The 20484-nt window shown below is 44.7% G+C and overlaps 1 protein-coding gene and 1 long non-coding RNA gene across 6 annotated transcripts in view; both read right to left on the bottom strand.

Annotated features, from left to right (window-relative positions):
- Nucleotides 1–20484, bottom strand: part of RECK (reversion inducing cysteine rich protein with kazal motifs) — a 1181658-nt gene that overhangs the window by 723815 nt on the left and 437359 nt on the right. The window lies entirely within an intron of this gene.
- Nucleotides 4415–19048, bottom strand: LOC143782225 (uncharacterized). Its single transcript, XR_013216896.1, has 3 exons — nt 14926–19048; nt 4547–4618; nt 4415–4470 (listed from the first exon to the last, which is right to left on the bottom strand). It is a non-coding gene; the product is annotated as an uncharacterized LOC143782225 (long non-coding RNA).

Raw genomic sequence — 20484 nt, 5'->3', positions numbered from 1 at the left:
GGGATGATTCATCACCGGGTATGCAGTAGTCCACAATGGCTAGGTTCACATTGCATTGGGGTGATCCGTTTAACGGATCTGTTAAAAGGATGTGCTAAAAATGAGCCCAAAATTTTCTATTTATGGTGTTTTTTTTGCCATCGTATTAACGCATGCGTTAACACATGTGGCTGCATTGGTCATTGATGGTGTCCATTCCGGAAGTATACATTTGTATGCGTTCCAAAACTGTCAATAAAGTTACCTTATATACTCGAGTATAAGCCGACCCGAGTATAAGCCGAGACCCCTAATTTTGCCACAAAAAACTGGGAAAACTTAATGACTCGAGTATAAGCCTAGGGTGGAAAATGCAGCAGCTACTGGTAAATTTCAAAAATAAAAATAGATACCAATAAAAGTAAAATTAATTGAGACATCAGTAGGTTGTGTTTTTGAATATCCATATTGAATCATGAGCCCCATATAATGCTCCATACAGTTCATGATGGGCCCCATAAGATGCTCCATACTAAAATATTCCCCATATAATGCTGCACAAAGGTTAATAATGGCCCCATAAGATGCTCCATAGATTATGCCCCATACAATGCTGTATAAAGGTTGATGGCCCCATAAGGTGTTCCATAGATTATGCCACATAAGTGCTCCATAGATTATGCCCCATAAGATGCTCCATAGATTATGCCCCATACAATGATGTATAAAGGTTGATGGCCCCATAAAATGCTCCATAGATTATGCCCCATAAAATGCTCCATAGATTATGCCCCATAAGATGCTCCATAGATTATGCCCCATACAATGCTGTATAAAGGTTAATGGCCCCATAAAATGCTCCATAGATTATGCCCCATAAAGTGCTCCATAGATTATGCCCCATAAAATGTTCCATAGATTGTGCCCCATAAAATGCTCCATAGATTATGCCTCATAAAATGCTCCATAGATTATGCCCCATAAGATGTGCCATAGATTATGCCCCATATGTTGCGATTAAAATAAAAAAATCACATACTCACCTCTCGTCGCTCAGGCCCCTGGCACTTGCGATATTCACCTTCCTCGTTCTACCGCTGCGCGCCGCTCTGTCTTCCGGCTCTGACTGTTCAGGCAGAGGGCGCACAGTAAACACATCATCGCGCCTCTGACCTGAACAGGCAGAGGACATGGAAGACAGAGCGGCTCCCGGCAGTGGAACGGGGTCAGGTGAATATCGGAATGCTTACCCTCCCCCGTTATACTCACCTGCTCCCGGCGCGGTCCCTGGCAGCGTCTCACTGTCAGATGGTCTCCGGGAGCCGGAAGTTTCTTCCTATGTTCAGTGGTCACGTACCACTCATTAAAGTAATGAATATGCGTCCATATTCATTACTTTAATGAGCGGTACCACATGACCGCTGAACACAGGAAGCGCTGCCCGGAGGCCATCGGACATGCAGGGACCGCGCCAGGAGCAGGTGAACATGTGACAGCAGCAGCTCCCACTCCCCTGCCAACCCCACCCCCCGCCGACAATGACTCGAGTATAAACCGAGAGCGGCACTTTCAGCCTAAAAAATGGGCTGAAAATCTCGGCTTAAACTTGAGTAAATACGGTAGTTCGATTTTTTTTTTTGCTATGATGACAGTGTTGTGTGTGGGTGGACAAATTCGCCATTTTGGAAGCATTGAGTGTCCTTCAGCAGCCAGCAAGATGTTTGTGACTCAGCTTGTACTCTTTCGCTTGATGCAGTTGCGACGTCGTCGGAGAAGACGTGTTTGTCGGAGGAGATATTGGGTTCATGAAGTCAACTTTTTTCGGCAAACATATGGTGCCTTTCACACTATGCTCAAATTCGGGATCATACATTTAAATTTCAGCTATACCTTTGAATGAAAATTGAAACATTTGATATTCTGCTGTCGAATGTCAAGGATGAGATACATCATCAACACAGCAATTTCCGTGAAAGAACGTTTAGTGGTGACCCTGAAGTAGTTTTTCTTTTATTTGTTTACATTGTGCCAGCTGATTTCAAAGACAAGATGTAATGTAACTATACCGTTGTGCATTTCACTGTTTCTTACACGTAGCCAAATGTCATACAGTTTAATATCCATTTTCAGTCACCTTGTTGTTTGTTTTGAAAAAATGTAAGCTTTTGTAAACTCTGTACCCTATGGCCATTTTGCTCATGATGTTGTTTTTGCTCAGAGATACTCGCTACAGGAGAAACGTTTGCCTCACTGCACTTCCAATTTCAACTGGGCAAATCTACCATTTGCAAACTTGTTCGTGAATCCTGTGAGGCCATTTGGAACAACTTACATCAAGTTGTACTACCGAGACCAACACCAGCAATGTGGCTATCCATCGCCAAACGCTTTGAGGATGTTGCGAATTTTCCCAATTGCATCGGTGCCGTGGACGGGAAGCACATCCGGATTCAGAAACCCGTGCATAGTGGATCCCTGTACTACAACTATAAAAAATACTTTTCAATTGTGTTAATGGCTGTTGCGGATGCTAGATACCATTTTGTTGCAGTTGATATTGGTCGGACCAACGATTCCCAAGTATTCAAAGAGTCCAACATAGGGAAATGCCTGTACAGCAACCACTTCAACATACCCGCAGCACAACCTCTACCAGGCACGGAAGGCCCAAGTTTGCCATTTGTTTTAGTTGGGGATGAGGCATTCCAATTAGGATGAAATCTAATAAAGCCGTACTCAAGCCGCAGTCTAAACTACACCAGACGCATCTTTAATTATATTGCTTGAGCCAGGCAAGAAGCTATGTTGAATGCACACTTGGTATTCTGACTCAAAAATGGCAGATTTTATTATCGTGTATGCAACCTCAACCTGAAAATGTAGACCGTGTAGTGAAGGCTTTCATCTGCCTGCACAATTTTGTGTCACGACATGAACCCCTGGTAGTTGACCCCGATGACTCAGTCAAACCTGATGAGCATAGAGTCGACTACAGTTCGTTCACAAGTTGAAATTATGCAAATACCGGATCAATTTGTCCTTTATTTTAAAAACGAAGGTCAAGTTCCATGGCAAAACACAAATGTCTGACAATGTAACAATGTTTCATTATGTTATGTTGAAATATGTGAAATGAGTGTAGATTGTGATCTGTGTACTATGAGTATTTTTTTTCTTTTGGTGTTATGTTCTGTTGTCATATGTACTAAATTTTGGCTTTATTACAGTTATTTTAAACACAAATAAAGTTTCGAATCTTCATTAGCAAAATTTTTTTAACTAACATGTCCTGAATAATAAGATGTGATCCCATCCATTGGGATTTAAGATATAACGTATTCAAATAGAGGTCTTGAAAAATCAAAACCTAAACTTTCAAAGGCTATATTGCCCAACTGAATAACATCCAAACGTGGACTATAACAAACAGCAGACTGGATCAATTTTAGCTTTACAGATTGTGGTGCTGCGCGGGCTTTGTTCCTGGCGAGATGGCTCTGCCTCTGGCTCTGCAGACTGTTCTATAAAAATAATAATAATATTAAAAAACAATGTAAATTTAAGACACACTTGTAGCACACAATATTTTCAGCCATCTTTTTAAACACATTTTATTAACACAAAACACACACTACACTTTTAACACACAATCTTGTCACAAAAATTTTTAACACACTTTTTAACACAATTTTTTAACACAATTTTTAAAACAATTTTTTAACAAAACTAACAAATTTTTCACACAAACACATAGATTATAATAAGATTCCAGTTATCTTATGATCGCTGGGACAATGTTTTCTGAATAAACATCAATTGCTTGTAGTGAGCATAAGGGGTGGTCCGTTTACCAGAAGATCCACTTGGGGTGGAAAAGTTTTGACGGTACTCACGAACAAATCAGTCTCTTATTGAGCGCCAACGGAATGGACTGCATCGGCTACAAAATAGAAAATTATTTTTCAGAAAAAATATTTCAAGGAGCTAACATCAATTTAACTTGTCCATTAATTACTTTTTTTTTTAGAGGAGGTCAACTTTTCCAGATAGTGGGGATCCAACTCACGAACTGTTTTCTCCCTCAATCTCCTGTTTTTAATAATATCACTATGCGTGCTGTCACTCTGGTCCCATATGGAAGGATTTGCGTGCACCAACGCTATCAAAGTTTAATTTTCAATGTGCAAAGGCTCTTCATCTACATCAAGGTGACTTTTTTGGATGGCGGCTTGTGCTATGTAAACACAATGTTTGAAAAAACCCCAAATCTGAGTGTATGTTCATTTTGCGTTTATATATATGTTTAAACAATGACGGTTCTATGCATTTATTTGTTGGTTTTGTTTAATGTTCTTTTGCTGGAATAGTACTTTGGATAAAAAAAATAAAAAACATTGTACAAAAATATAGACTTTGCGTGCTTACCACTGCAACAGAAGGTAGTGCAACATGCCGACGCTGGGAGGTAGTTAGGCTCTTTTTTGTTGGAACCTTCAATTTAAAAAAAATATATAGTTATGACTCATATCGCTATTTATGTCAAGAAGACCAATCTTTTTGCATTTACCTTTTTGCTCAGTTTATTTTTGGGGGGTGGCCTGGTTTTCTTCTTTGGCTCTGAAGAAGAGTCAAATGAATCCTAAAATATAAACAGACACATGATTACACTATGCAGAATACCACACTGAGAGGAGCTATAATGTAAAGAAGGATTTCGCATAAAATGCACATGAAAGCTCTCAGTACACTAGAGTGCCATTTAACTGTTTATGTAAAGATTTCATGACTATACCGTTTCAGAGGAGGGGAGTGGCAAACACGCTGAGGGTAGATCCCTCAGTATCCGACATCTGTGTACGTACAAAACCATATATATAGTCCACATACATTGGCCACAATACAATTCACACAAAATATGTATATACATACATAAAAATAGTACTTACATTGGCTCCAGTAGTAGGTCACACAGTGCACACAGTGTTTGTTTGCAGACTGTAGGCTCCAAAATGGCTGAAATCGCATTTCCTGTCACATGAAGTGATGATACCATGGGTACATAACCATAGCAGGCCCTCAAGAACGCAATCCAACGCAGGGCTAAAATTTGTAAAAATTGGTAGAATTGTGTCCGCCTGCGTTTTCAATAGAGTTCTATGGCAGAACGAATGCTTCCGTTAACTGTGCGTTCACCGTACCGGACCCGAAAATGTGGTTGTCCGTGTTTGAAGGTGCATCACATACTAACGGACCATTGCAAATGCATGCCAATTTTGACATGCGTTTGGATCCATTACATTAATGGAAGTCTATGGGTGCGTTAACGTGTCCGATACTTTGCGTAAGTGCTGCTTACAAACGGATCCGTTAAATGAATCGCCCTAACGCAATGTGAACCTAGCCTAATGCAAGAAACACTCTCCTCCAGCTGCTCTGCCCAAGAGACTGAGCTGAAGGCACTCACTGCAGCGTGCAATCTGATAAAAGTAAAGAGATTAATGTATTTTCTGACACACAATATGCTTTTGGAGTGGCACATGACTTTGGCACCATTTGACGGAGCCATAATTAAAAGCAGCGCGACTTCCTCTAACTGGAATACTGGCCATAGCAGACATGGCCCCACTAGGGGACTCAGTGACCGAAAGTGCGGGAAGCCCCCTTTTGACAGAGGAGATTGTCAATGCAACAGCCCCAGTGGCCATTGATCGTGAGCTACTGCAGGTCTTTCAGACCCAGGCCCCACCACAGGAACAGAACGCATGGGCCAAAGCAGGTGCTGTACTGTCAGAGTCAGGGATATGGAAGGTAAACACCAGGATTTGCCTCCCACACTGCCTATTCCCTATGATGGCTGCCCTGGCACATTCCCCGGTGCATAATTCAAAGGGTGTGCTGTGTGCAGTAGTGCTACAAAACTGTTGCGCCCCAGGGTTCTCGAATAGGGCTGCAAAGTATGGTCAGGAATGTCTTGTTTCAGCAGAGCATAACCCGGTAGTCGTATTCGAGTTTCACAGAAATGCAAACCAAAACCAGATTACCCATGTTAGAGACTGCAAGTGTACTACATACCTAAGGTGGGTACTTATTGTTAGCACCACACCAAATCCCTGCTCTGACAGGCAGGGTCTCTGACGTGTCACTTCACTCATCTGCGCTGTGGTCGGTTCCTTCCTTCCCCATGCTCTGCATGCGTCCAGCAGAGCTTCCAGCCGGGCTCCCAGCCATGTCCTTAGGGTATGCGCGCTCCCGCCCTCTTAAAGGGCCAGCGTGTACACTTGCCATTTCCTCCCCAGCCAATGGCTGTGGGGCATTATGTATATATATTGCTTTCTCTTCACTGGGGAGGTGCCTGAGCAACCTTCCTGTTCTGCAGTCTGAGTTGCGCAACCAGTTCCTTCTGCACTCTGGTGCAGATCATGCCTGCTGCACTCTGGTGCAGATCCTGCCTGCTGCACTCTGGTGCAGATCCTGCCTGCTGCACTCTGGTGCAGATCCTGCCTGCTGCACTCTGGGGGACTTCCTGCCAGCTGCATTCTGGTGCAGATCCTGCCAGCTGCACTCTAATATGAACTCTGCCTGCTGCACTCTGACACGAACTCTGCCTGCTGCATTCTGATTCAAGATCTGCTAGCTGCACTCGGATACCAACTCTGCCTACTGCACCATCCAGTCTGTCCTACTGGGTCCAACTGCTGCACGTCCATTGGTCTGTCCTGGAGTGGCACTTGGTGTTCATGGGGAACCAAGCCTAACTTCACCATCAGAGGCTCTAGTGAACATTTCGGTGCTCGCTTAGTCATGCCCCTCCAGGCTCTCCATGGTCCGTGGCACAGTGGTTCCACAAGCCATGTCCGTGACAATTTGCTCAGGCCATGGACCCTGGATCCTGCCCGTTCGGGCCATATACCAAGAGCTCTGCTGACATAAAGACGTGGAGGAGGAGCTGTCCATGCAGTTGCAGTCCCTGTCTACCAAGTTGGAGGTCTTAAACATCTCTCCAGAGTTCCTGCAAGTTAAAGCAGTCATGTCTTCTCCAGAGACTACTCAGACGGTTTGCTTAGTTCAAGGTCCAGGCCCCCGACTCGCAGCACCACCATGCCTTGACGGCAATCCAAAACTCTGTCGGGGTTCATTAATCAGTGGCAATTAGATTTTCAACTTCTTCACCACTTCCTGTTGGACCTAGCAAAGGTGGCATTCCTTATGTTGCACCTTGGAGGCGAAGCCCTGGCGTGATTGACCCACTATGGGAGAGAGAGGACCAGATCATCTCTAATTTGCCTGCATTCTTGAAGGCTTTTTGCAAAGTGTTCAATGATCCTGGATGAATCACCTTTTCAGCTTCCGCTTTTGTGGGACAACATGAGGTGCGCTTCCGCACTCTGGTGTCTGACCTCGGATGGAATAAAGAAGCTTTGGTTGCGACATTTTGGGAGGGGCTTTCCAGAGACATTAAGGATGAGCTAGCTGGTCGAGACCTATCAACTACCTTCGATGACCTGATCTCCCTCGCCATCCATATAGACATTCGTTTCCATGAGTGTGCCTGTGAGGTGGCGCGTGAAAGAGAACCGCAGCACCTGGCTCCATCTTTTCAAAGGCCACTTGTTCCTTCACCATCCCCTGTCGAGAACTCACCTGAACCCACGCAATAGACCGTCTTCCCTTGCAAGAAAGTGACAGAGGGATTGCCGCACTAAAGGCCAGTGCCTGTATTGTGGAGACATGGGTCAATCCATTCGAATATATCCAGTGAAACTCTGGCATCTAGGGTCAGTAGGAGAGGTCTCCATAGACGGAAAAGACATTTCTACCCCTGACCCTTACTGTGGCCGTGACAACCGTTGTATCCCAGTTTATTGAGTCAGCACATTTAGATTCTGAGGCAGCTGTAAATTTTATCCTTCAGGCTGCAGTGGATCGGTTCCAAATCCCAGTTCATCCACTCCAGAACCCCCTGACAATAAAATCTGTCGATGGGAGAACTCTTTGGGACACGGTTCGTCTGGCTACTGAGCCGCTTGAGGTCCATATTGGGATGCTTCATACTGAAAGGATAGTCTTCTCACCTTTCTCATGCCTTTCTCTTAGGCCTACCATGGCTACGACAGCACAAACCTGTGTTGGACGGTAGAGGTGCTCCGCTAGGGACATTCCTGTCATGAGAAGTGTCTGGCTCCTGTACATCCGGGTAAGGCCCCATCTTCTCTGGCATCGCTGCCCGTTTTTCTGTCTGCTTATTGGTCCTTTGCCGATGTGTTTGACAAAAAGGAAGTAGAGTCTTTGCCACCCCACAGGCTGTAGGACTGCTCTATTGACTTAATTCTCGGATATACACTCCCTAGAGGCCAAATTTACCCTCTGTCCCCAGCTGAGACTCAAGCTATGTCGGACTACATTCAGGAGAATTTGGCCAGGGGGTTCATTCAGAAGTCCTCCGCCTCTGCTGGGGCCGGGTTTTTCTTTGTTAAAAAGAAAGACGATCACCCCGACCCCGTATAGACTATCGGGGTCTCAATCAGATCAAGTGAAAAATAAATACCCTATTCCACTGATCCCTCAGTTGTTTGACCGATTAAGAGGTACCAGGATTCTAACCAAATTAGAGTTAAGAGGTGCCTACAGTCTAATCTGCATTTGCCGGGGAGATGAATGGAAGATGACTTTCAACACCAGGGATGGACATTATGAATATTTTATTATTATTATTATTATTATTATTATTATTATTATTATTATTATTTATATAGCACCATTGATTCCATGGTGCTGTACATGAGAAGGGGTTACATACAAATTACAGATATCACTTACAGTAAGCAAACTAACAATTACAGAGTGATAAAGAGGGGCGAGGACCCTGCCCTTGCGAGCTTACATTCTATAGGATGGTGGGGAAGGAGACAATAGGTTGAGGGCTGCAGGAGCTAAGGTGTTGGTGAGGCGGTAGCTCCGGTATTGGTGAGGAGGCAGCGGGATCAGTGCAGGCTGTAAGCTTTCCTGAAGAGGTGGGTTTTCAGGTTCCGTTTGAAGGATCCAAATGTGGTTGATAGTCGGACGTGTTGGGGCAAAGAATTCCAGAGGATGGGGGATATTTGGGAGAAGTCTTGGAGGCGGGTGGGTGAGGAGCGAATAAGTGTGGAGGAGAGAAGGAGGTCTTGGGAGTACCGGAGATTACGTGAGGGAAGATATCGGGAGATTAGTTCAGAGATATATGGAGCAGACAGGTTATGGATGGCTTTGTAGATCAGTATTAGTCATTTGAACTGAATACGCTGAGGGAATGGGAGCCAGAGAAGAGATTTGCAGAAGGGAGAAGCAGAGGAGTAACAAGGAGAAAGAAGAATTAGTCGGGCAGCAGAGTTAAGGATGGACTGGAGAGGTGCAAGGGTGTTAGCAGGGAGGCCACAGAAAAAGATGTTGCAGTAGTCAAGGCGAGAGATGATGAGGGCATGCACAAGCATTTTAATAGATTGACGGTTGAGGAAAGGACGGATTCTGGAGATATTTTTGAGCTGGAGGCGACAGGAGGTGGAAAGAGCTTGGATGTGCAGTTTGAAGGACAGGGCAGAGTCAAGGGTTATTCTGAAGCAGCGGACTTCTGATATAGGGGAAAGCGTGATGTCGATAATTGTGATAGAAAGGTCAGGTAAGGAAGATCTATGAGATGGAGGAAATATGATGAGTTCAGATATGTCCACATTGAATTTGAGGAAGCAAGAGGAGAAGGAGGATATGGCTGATAGACACTCCGGAATTCTGGACAGCAGAGAGGTGGCATCTGGGCCAGAGAAGTAGATCTGAGTGTCATCAACATAAAGGTGGTACTGGAATCCATGGGAATTTATGAGTTGTTCCAGGCCAAGTGTATAGATTGAGAAGAGTAGGGGTCCTAGATCAGAGCCTTGGGGACTCCAACAGAGAGTGTGGGATGAGGAGGTAGTGTGGGAGTGGGAGACGCTGAATGTGCAGTTGGAAAGGTATGAGGAGATCAGGATAGGGCGAGGTCTTTGATGTCAAAGGAGGAGAGGATCTGTAGTAGGAGGCAGTGGTCAACTGTGTCTAAAGCAGAGGACAGGTCTAGAAGGAGGAGTATAGAGTATTGTCCGTTAGCTATGGCTGTAAGTAGGTCGTTGGTAATTTTGGTCAGGGCTGTCTCAGTTGAGTGATTGGGGCGGAAAAAGATTGTAGATTGCCAAAGAGCAAGTTACACGAGAGGTGGGAGGAAAGTTCAGCGAGGATGTGCTGCTCCAGGAGTTTGGAAGCGAATGGGAGCAGCGATATTATAACGAGTGATGAACCGGCAATTTTTCAAGAGTTCATCAATTATATCTCCCAGGACCTGATTTATTCTTGTGTTGTTGTGTATCTGGATGATATTTTGGTATTTTCCCCAGATCTGGCCTCCCACAGACGAGCAGTTCGGTAAGATCTTCAGCGTCTTAGGGAGAATCGACTCTACGCCAAGTATGAGAAATGCATTTTTGAACAGTCTGCCATTCTCTTTTTGGGTTATATTATCTCAGACACTGGACTCAGGATGGATCCTGAGAAAGCCTCTTCCATCCTTAAATGGCCGCTGCCCGAGGGAGTCAAAGCAACACAGCGATTCCTTGGCTTTTCTAACTATTATCGACAATTCACTCCACTCTGACCGATCCCATCTCTGATATGACCCGAAATGGAGCCGATCCAAAGAACTGGTCCTCCGAGACTGAAGAGGCCTTTCGCTCTCTTAAACAGTCTTTCTCCTCGGCTCCCGTTCTGCATTATCCGGATTTGAACAAATCATTCTTCCTAGAGGTGGATGCATCCTCATTAGGGGCTGGAGCTATAATCACTCAGAAATCCTCCTTGGGTTGCTGCGTGTCCTGCGGTTTCATCTCTAAGGCCTTCTCCGCTGCAGAGCGTAACTACTCCATCGGGGCCCAGGAGTTACTCGCCATTAAGATGGCTTTGAAGGAGTGGCGATACCTGCTGGAAAGTGTAGTCTATCCTGTGGTCATCTACATGGACCATAAGAACCTGGCATGTCTCCAGTTCATCCAGAGACTTAATCCACGCCAAGCTAGGTGGTCTTTGTTTTTTCCCCTGCTTTGACTTTCTATTACATTTCAGGTCCAGTGACAAAAATGTCAGAGCTGATGCCCTGTATCACTCATTTCTGTCCGTGAACCAAGAGAATGACTCTCTCAATTTATCATCGAACTGTCCAAGATGGTTACTGTCACTCTAGTCAGCCTATCGCAAATTCCCACAGGAAAAACCCCTGTGGCAGAATCCGAGAGGTAGCGAGTTTTGTCATGGGGCCAATAGTCCAAGGTGGCTGGTCACGCGGGACAAAGGAAGACACTACAAGTAATTTCTTGGCCATCCATCAGGAGGGAGATCTATGCTTACGTGGCTGCCTGTCCGACTTGTGCCCACAATAAAATCCCCAGACGACTTCCTACCAGTTCTCTCCTGCCATTACCCATGCCATCTAGTCCATGGCAGCACATAGCAATGGACTTCATTACAGATTTGCCAGTATCTGAGGGTTGCACAGTCATCTGGGTACTCATGGATCGCTTCTGCAAAATGGCACATTTTATCTCATTTTCTGCTCTCCCGTCCGCTCCTGAACTGGCTGACAGCTCTATCAAACATATTTTCTGCCTGCATGGAATTCCTCGTAACTTTGTGTCCGATTGAGGTTCGCAGTTTACTTCCAGATTCTGGTGAGCTCTCTGTAAACATCTGGATATTGTCTTGGATTTCTCCTCGGCCTATCACCATCAGTCCAATAGGCAAGTGGATAGTGTCAACGAGGTCCTGGGCAACTGCCTGCAACACTTCATCAATGCTAACCACAATGATTGGGTGAAATTACTTCCCTGTGCTGAGTTCACGTACAACAATCACGTTGGTGAAGCCTCGGGAGTCTCCTTTCTACATTGTGTTCGGTCGGCAACCTGAGGTTCCCCTCCCAGTTACAGTTCCTTCTGATGTCCCTGCAGCAGATGTCCTTTCCAAGGATTTTGTGAAATTGTGGGAGGACACCAAAGACACTTTAGAAGCATCCTCCACCTGTATGAAGCCCGACGACAAGGTATGATTCTCATCCAGGAATATCCGGCTGAAGGTTCCCTCTTACAAGTTGGGTCCTCATTATATTGGGCCTTTCGAAGTGCTGAAGCAGATCAACGAGGTCTCCTATAAACTGAAGTTGCCTCCTTCATTACGGATTCCAAATTCTTTCCACGTATCTCTGCTGAAGCGGGTCATCTTGAGCCTCTCCTTCAAGGATCCTGGTACCACGCCCGTCCCAACTGCATCGGATGATGTCTTTGAGGTGGAGAACATCTTGGCCATTAAAAAGGTGAGAGGCAAGACCTTCTTCCTTGTTGACGGGAAGGGATTCGGTCCTGAAGAGAGATCCTGGGAGTCTAAGGAGAACATTTACGCTGATTCTCCTCCAGAACGTCCTGGATGGTTTGAAGAGGAGGGGGTGTAAAGGAAAGGTACTGTTAGCACCACTCTGGATCTCTGCTATGATGGGAAGGGTCTCTGGTGTGTCACTTCACTCGACCGTGCTGCAGTCGGATCCTTCCTTCCCCATGCTCTGCATGCTTCAGCAGAGCTTCCAGCAGGGCTCACAGCCATATCCTTAGGGCACGCTTGCGCTCCTACCCTCTTAAAGGGCCAGTGTGCGCACTTGCTATTTCCTCCCCAGTCAATGGCTGTGGGGCATTATGTATAAATTGCTTCCTCCTCACTGGGTTGGTGCCTGAGCAACCTTCCTGTTCTGCAGTCTAAGTTGCATAAGGTTGCATACAAGTCCCTGCTGCACTCTGGTGCAGATCTTGCCTGCTGCACTCTGGTGCAGATCTTGCCTGCTGCACTCTGGTGCAGATCTTGACTGCCGCACTCTGGTGCAGATCTTGACTGCCGCACTCTGGTGCAGATCTTGACTGCCGCACTCTGGTGCAGATCTTGACTGCCGCACTCTGGTGCAGATCTTGACTGCCGCACTCTGGTGCAGATCTTGACTGCCGCACTCTGGTGCAGATCTTGACTGCCGCACTCTGGTGCAGATCTTGACTGCCGCACTCTGGTGCAGATCTTGACTGCCGCACTCTGGTGCAGATCTTGACTGCCGCACTCTGGTGCAGATCTTGACTGCCGCACTCTGGTGCAGATCTTGACTGCCGCACTCTGGTGCAGATCTTGACTGCCGCACTCTGGTGCAGATCTTGACTGCCGCACTCTGGTGCAGATCTTGACTGCCGCACTCTGGTGCAGATCTTGACTGCCGCACTCTGGTGCAGATCCTGCCTGCCGCACTCTGGTGCAGATCCTGCCTGCCGCACTCTGGTGCAGATCCTGCCTGCCGCACTCTGGTGCAGATCCTGCCTGCCGCACTCTGGTGCAGATCCTGCCTGCCGCACTCTGGTGCAGATCCTGCCTGCCGCACTCTGGTGCAGATCCTGCCTGCCGCACTCTGGTGCAGATCCTGCCTGCCGCACTCTGGTGCAGATCCTGCCTGCCGCACTCTGGTGCAGATCCTGCCTCCTGCACTCTGGTGCAGATCCTGCCTGCTGCACGCTGATTCAAGCTCTGCCTGCTGCACTCGATTCAAGCTCTGCCTGCTGCACTCGATTCAAGCTCTGCCTGCTGCACCTTCCAGTCTGTCCTACTGGTTCCAGCGGCTGCGCGTTCGTTGGTCTGTCCTGGAGTGGCACCTGGCGTTCATTGAGAGCCAAGCCTAACCTCACCATCAGAGGCTCCAGTGAACAGTTCAGTGCTAGCTTGAACCACTTCGCTCCGGTTAGTTGGTTAAACAAATCCGGAATTGGCGACAACGGGTAAGGATTGCGCACAGTGATCTTATTAATCTCCCGAAAATCCAGACACGGCCTAAGGCCCATATCCTTCTTTTTTGGACAAAAAAGAATCCTACAGCCACAGGGGACTTAGAGGGTCTTATATGACCTGCAGTTAAACTAGTCTGTAGGTATTCCTTTAAGGCCTCCCTCTCGGGAATCGTCAGATTAAATAAACGACTCTTAGGAAGTGTGGCACCTGGGAGGAACTCAATAGCGCAGTTGTAATCTCTATGGGGTGGTAGAGTTTGCGACTCAACCTCCAAAAATACCCTCCAGAAATCCTGAATGGCTTCAGGTAGCTCCCTCTTCACAACAGCAGCAATGTGAACATTACAATTACCATAACACCCCTGACCCCAGGACCTTATATTACTAGACGACCAGTCCAGCAAAGTATTGTGCATTTTTAACCAGGGTAAACCCAGGACGACTGGGCAAGGTAATTTAACAAGGACAAACAAGTCTATACACTCCTGATGTTCCATATTCACAATAAGTGGGAACCTGGTAACCTTTCAAGAAATACACCCATGTTCCAGAGGAGTGTTATCAATCGCCACAACAGGAATAGGAGATGACAATGGTTCATTGTTGATCAATCAATTGTTGTTTGTTGATCAATCAAATTAAGTACAGAACCACAATCCACTATTACCTGAAAATCAATGGAATGACCATGATATGTGGTATTACCAGAAAAAAAAACTCCTGTGGACCGGAAAAATGCAATACGAATGGGAGTGTTACTCCTACTGACCTTTTTTTTTTCTTTCCTTATGCGATCCTCACATTGCTTACTAAAATGGTCAGCCTTACCACAATACAAGCATAGCCCTTATGAGAACCTCTTCTGCCTCTCCTGGGAACGAGAGGACATCACCCCAAGTTGCATCGGATCCCCGCTGTCGACCGGGCCATCCTGAGAGACTGGGTCCAGCATTATATGAACCTTCTTTCTCTTCATTCTGTCTGTCTCTAAATCTACTATCCACACGGATAGCTAACTTCATAGCAGTTTCCAAAGTATCAGGTGCAGGATATGCAATGAGCAAATCCTTATCTCTTTCAATCAAACCTGCTAAAAATTGACTCTTGAGCGCTGGGTCATTCCACCTGACCTCTGCAGACCATCATCTGAACTGGATGCAATACCTCTCAGCAGCAACAGAACCCCGTCTGAGCTCTGCCTCAGCTGATGTGACCCGATCAGGATCATCATATAACAATCCCATAGCAGTAAAAATGCTTCTACTGATGTCAACAAGGATCATCAGGATATAATTAAAATGCACAGATTTGGGGTTCAATTCGCAATAAAGACATAATAATCCCCACACGCTGCAATTCAATCTCTGAGGATCTTGGTCTAAGCCGAAAATATAGTAAATATGCATTTTTAAACATAAATTCCTGCCGTTTACCAGAAAACAACTCTGGTAATCCTACCTTAGGTTCTTCAGAGCGTGCTCCGGAGTAATTACTCACATACTGTTGCAGGTTGGCTACTTCCAAAGATAACCCTTGCAAGCGTGGAGCAAGTTCTTGGACGCTGCACATATTGAAGGAATCCGGGAGAGGATTTTTTTTTTATATGTGTGACTGGACAAACTGTTACGGAACTGCAACACAGAACTAGGATAGAAGGGGGGAAAACTGACCCTGCTGATACCCTACGATGGAGTGGGTGACCCATTCCTTGCGAACAGACCCACCGACGATCCTAGGTTAACCCCTTCACCCCCGGAGCTTTTTCTGTTTTTTCGTTTTCGTTTTTCGCTCCCCTCCTTCCCAGAGCCATAACTTTTTTATTTTTCCATCAATATGGCCAGGTGAAGGGCTTATTTTTTGCGGGACGAGATGTACTTTTGAATGATACCATTGGTTTTACCATGCCCTGTAACAGAAAACGGGAAAAAAATTCCAAGTTTGATGAAATTGCAAAATAAGTGCAATCTCACACTTGTTTTTTGTTTGGCTTTTTTGCAAGGTTCACTAAATGCTAAAACTAACCTGCTATTATGATTCTCCAGGTCATTACGAGATCATAGATAAAAAATAACCTAGGCATGTTAGGTGTCTAAGTGGTGAAAAAAAATTCCAAATTTGCTTAAAAAAAAAATTGCGCGATTTTACGATACCCGTAGCGTCTACAATTTTCGTGATCTGGGGTCAGGTGAGGGCTTATTTTTTGCGTGCCAAGCTGGCGTTTTTAATGATACCATTTTGGTGTGAATACGTTCTTTTGATCGCCCATTATTGCATTTTAATGCAATGTCGCGGCGACCAAAAAAACTTAATTTTGCCATTTTGATTTTTTTCTCGCTATGCCATTTAGCGGTCAGGTTAATCCTTTGTTTTTATTGATAGATCGGGCGATTCTGAACGTGGCGATACCAAATATGTGTATGTTTGATTTTTTTTTTAATTGTTTTATTTTGATTGGGGCGAAAGGGGGGTGATTTGAACTTTTACATATATTTTTTTTTTTTATATTTTTAAACACTTTTTTTTTAAAATTTTGGCATGCTTCAATAGCCTCCATAGGAGGCTAGAAGAATGCACAACTCGATCGGCTCTGCTACATAGAGGTGAAGTACAGATCACCTCTATGTAGCAGAAATCCAGGTGTACTTTGAGCGCCGACCACAGGGTGGCGCTCAAAGTAATCGGCCATCAACAACCATAGAGGTCTCAAGGAGACCTCTGGTTGTTATGGCAATGCACCGCTGACCCCCAATCATGTGACGGGGGTCAGCGGTGCGAGCACTTCCGGCCGCGTGGCCGGGAGCGCTAGTTAAATGCTGCTGTCAGCGCTTGACGGCGGCATTTAACTAGCTAATGGGCGCGGGCAGATTGCGATTCCGCTCGCGCTCATTGCGCGCACATGTCAGCTGTACAAAACAGCTGACATGTCGCGTTTTTGAGGTGGGCTCACCGCCGGAGCCCACCTCAAAGCGGGGTTTCTGCCCGCTGACGTACTATTCCGTCAGCTGGCAGAAAGGGGTTAATCTTAATCGAAGACCTATAGATAGGGGGAAGGAAGTCCTTAAAAGATCTAAGGACTGGGTATAAAAACAGGTCACCTCCTAATAGAAAACACAGAGAAGGCTACAGAAACAACTGAAAACAGAAACTAAGGCTAGCAAAACCAGAGGTCACAGAGCTGCATAAAATCCAACACAGAATGCTATCAAAGCACCTAGCCAGAACTCTAGCGGATTAACACTGTTGTCCAGCAAGGAGTGGAAGACAGGTGCTAGGTAATAAAGGGTTATACAATCACCTGACCTAAGACAACCCAGCACCAGGGGAAAAAGACCAGCAGCCAGAAAACCACAACAAGATGGCGGATGGTCAAAAACAAAACAGATTCTAACATATACATAGTTTTGGGAGACCCACTGACATCATAACCTATATACTGCCTAAATATGTATATCTAGTATGTAGTCACCAGGCATATACATGACTTCCCCTGGGTGCCGAACGAACCTGAACCTTAGCATGCTTTACGCCTGCTACCTTCATTCTTCAGCATGGTGACCTAGATATAAATGCTGTCGCCAAACATTCCCTTTATAAGTGAGCTGCAGACAATCGCCCTAGACCAAATGGTAGATCTCATATAGTGGAAATGGGGATAGTGAATAAGATAATTAGTAGTATAATAATTTAGCACCTTTAATTACTCAAAAGTGGGATAAACTGGTGGAATCAACTGACTATCTAGATGATCAGAAATGGGAATTACTGGGAATAGTAAATCAAACCAATACATTGCAGGCCCAGATTATTGCGGTGGTTGACCAGTATACAATAGTACTAAACTACCTGACTGCTAAGGAGGGTGGGAAGTGTTAGATAATAGGCCTTACCTGTTGCCATTACATAGACCCAACAGGTAATTTCCAAGCAAAAGCTAAGTTAGAGGTGATTAACCCCTTCACCCCCAAGGGTGGTTTGCACGTTAATGACCAGGCCAATTTTTACAATTCTGACCACTGTCCCTTTATGAGGTTATAACTCTGGAACGCTTCAACGGATCTTGGCGATTCTGACAATGTTTTCTCGTGACATATTATACTTCATGATAGTGGTAAAATTTCTTCGATATAACTTGCGTTTATTTGTGAAAAAAAACGGATATTTGGCGAAAATTTTGAAAATTTCGCAATTTTCCAAATTTGAATTTTTATGCCCTTAAATTACAGACATATGTCACGCAAAATACTTAATAAGTAACATTTCCCACATGTCTACTTTACATCAGCACAATTTTGGAACCAAATTTTTTTTTGTTAGGGAGTTATAAGGGTTAAAAGTTGACCAGAAATTTCTCATTTTTACAGCACCATTTTTTTTTAGGGACCATATCTCATTTGAAGTCATTTTGAGGGGTCTATATGACAGAAAATACCCAAGTGTGACACCATTCTAAAAACTGCACCCCTCAAGGTGCTCAAAACCACATTCAAGAAATTTATTAACCCTTCAGGTGTTTCACAGGAATTTTTGGAATGTTTAAATAAAAATGAACATTTAACTTTTTTTCACACAAAATTTATTTCAGCTCCAATTTGTTTTATTTTACCAAGGGTAACAGGAGAAAATGGACACCAAAAGTTGTTGTACAATTTGTCCTGAGTACGCTGATACCCCATATGTGGGGGTAAACCACTGTTTGGGCGCATGGCAGAGCTCAGAAGGAAAGGAGCGCCATTTGACTTTTCAATGCAAAATTGACTGGAATTAAGATGGGACGCCATGTTGCGTTTGGAGAGCCCCTGATGTGCCTAAACATTAAAAACCCCCACAAGTGACACCATTTTGGAAAGTAGACCCCCTAAGGAACTTATCTAGATGTGTTTTGAGAGCTTTGAACCCCCAAATCTTTCACTACAGTTTATAACGCAGAGCCGTGAAAATAAAAATTATTTTTTTTTTCACAAAAATGATATTTTTACCCCCAGCTTTGTATTTTTACAAGGGTAACATAATAAATTGGAACCCAAAAGTTGTTGTCCAATTTGTCCTGTGTACGCTGATACCCCATATGTGGGGGTAAACCACTGTTTGGGCGCATGGCAGAGCTCGGAAGGGAAGGAGCGCCGTTTGGAATGCAGACTTAGATGGATTGGTCTGCAGGCGTCACGTTGCATTTGCAGAGCCCCTGATGTACCTAAACAGTAGAAACCCCCCACAAGTGACCCCATATTGGAAATTAGACCCCCCAAGGAACTTATCTAGGTGTGTTGTGAAAACTTTGAACCCCCAAGTGTTTCACTACAGTTTACAACGCAGAGCCGTGAAAATAAAAAATCTTTTTTTTTCCCACAAAACTTATTTTTTAGCCCCCAGTTTTGTATTTTCCCAAGGGTAACAGGAGAAATTGGACCGCAAAAGATGTTGTCCAATTTGTCCTGAGTACGCCGATACCCCATATGTTGGGATAAACCCCTGTTTGGGCACACGGGAGAGCTCTGAAGGGAAGGAGCACTGTTTTACTTTTTCAACGCAGAATTGTCTGGAATTGAGATCGGATGCCATGTCCCGTTTGGAGAGCTCCTGATGTGCCTAAACAGTGGAAACCCCCCAATTATAACTGAAACCCTAATCCAAACACACCCCTTACCCTAATCCCAACGGTAACCCTAACCACACCCCTAACCCTGACACACCCCTAACCCTAATCCCAACCTTATTCCCAACCGTAAATGTAATCCAAACCCTAACCCTAACTTTAGCCCCCAATCCTAACTGTAGCCTTAACCCTAGCCCCAACCCTAGCCCTAACCCTAGCCCTAGCCCTAACCCTAGCCCTAACCCTAGCAATAACCCTAGCCCTAACACTAGCAATAACCCTAGCCCTAACCCTAGCCCTAACCCTAACCCTAGCAATAACCCTAGCCCTAACCCTAGCCCTAACCGTAACCCTAACGCTAATGGGAAAATAGAAATAAATACATTTTTTTAATTTTTTAATTTTTCCCTAACTAAGGGGGTGATGAAGGGGTGTTTGATTTACTTTTATAGCGGGTTATTTAGCGGATTTTTATGATTGGCAGCCATCACACACTGAAAGACGCTTTTTATTGCAAAAAATATTTTTTGCGTTACCACATTTTGAGAGCTATAATTTTTCCATATTTGAGTCCACAGAGTCATGTGAGGTCTTGTTTTTTGTGGGACGAGTTGACGTTTTTATTGGTAACATTTTTGGGCACATGACCTTTTTTGATCACTTTTTATTCTGATTTTTGTGAGGCAGAATTATCAAAAACCAGCTATTCATGAATTTCTTTTGGGGGAGGTGTTTATACCGTTCCGCGTTTGGTAAAATTGATAAAGCAGTTTTATTCTTCGGGTCAGTACGATTACAGAGATACCTCATTTATATCATTTTTTTATGTTTTGGCGCTTTTATACGATAAAAGCTATTTTATAGAAAAAATAATTATTTTGGTATCGCTTTATTCTCAGGACTATAACTTTTTTACTTTTTTGCTGATGATGCTGTATGGCAGCTCGTTTTTTGCGGGACAAGATGACGTTTTCAGTGGTACCATGGTTATTTATATCCGTCTTTTTGATCGCGTGTTATTCCAGTTTTTGTTCGGCGGTATGGTAATAAAGC

This window comes from Ranitomeya variabilis, chromosome 6 (genome assembly GCF_051348905.1).
Source record: "Ranitomeya variabilis isolate aRanVar5 chromosome 6, aRanVar5.hap1, whole genome shotgun sequence".
Lineage (NCBI taxonomy): Eukaryota > Metazoa > Chordata > Amphibia > Anura > Dendrobatidae > Ranitomeya > Ranitomeya variabilis.
Note: the sequence above shows the minus strand (reverse complement) of the source record. Positions and strands in the feature narration are given on the sequence as shown.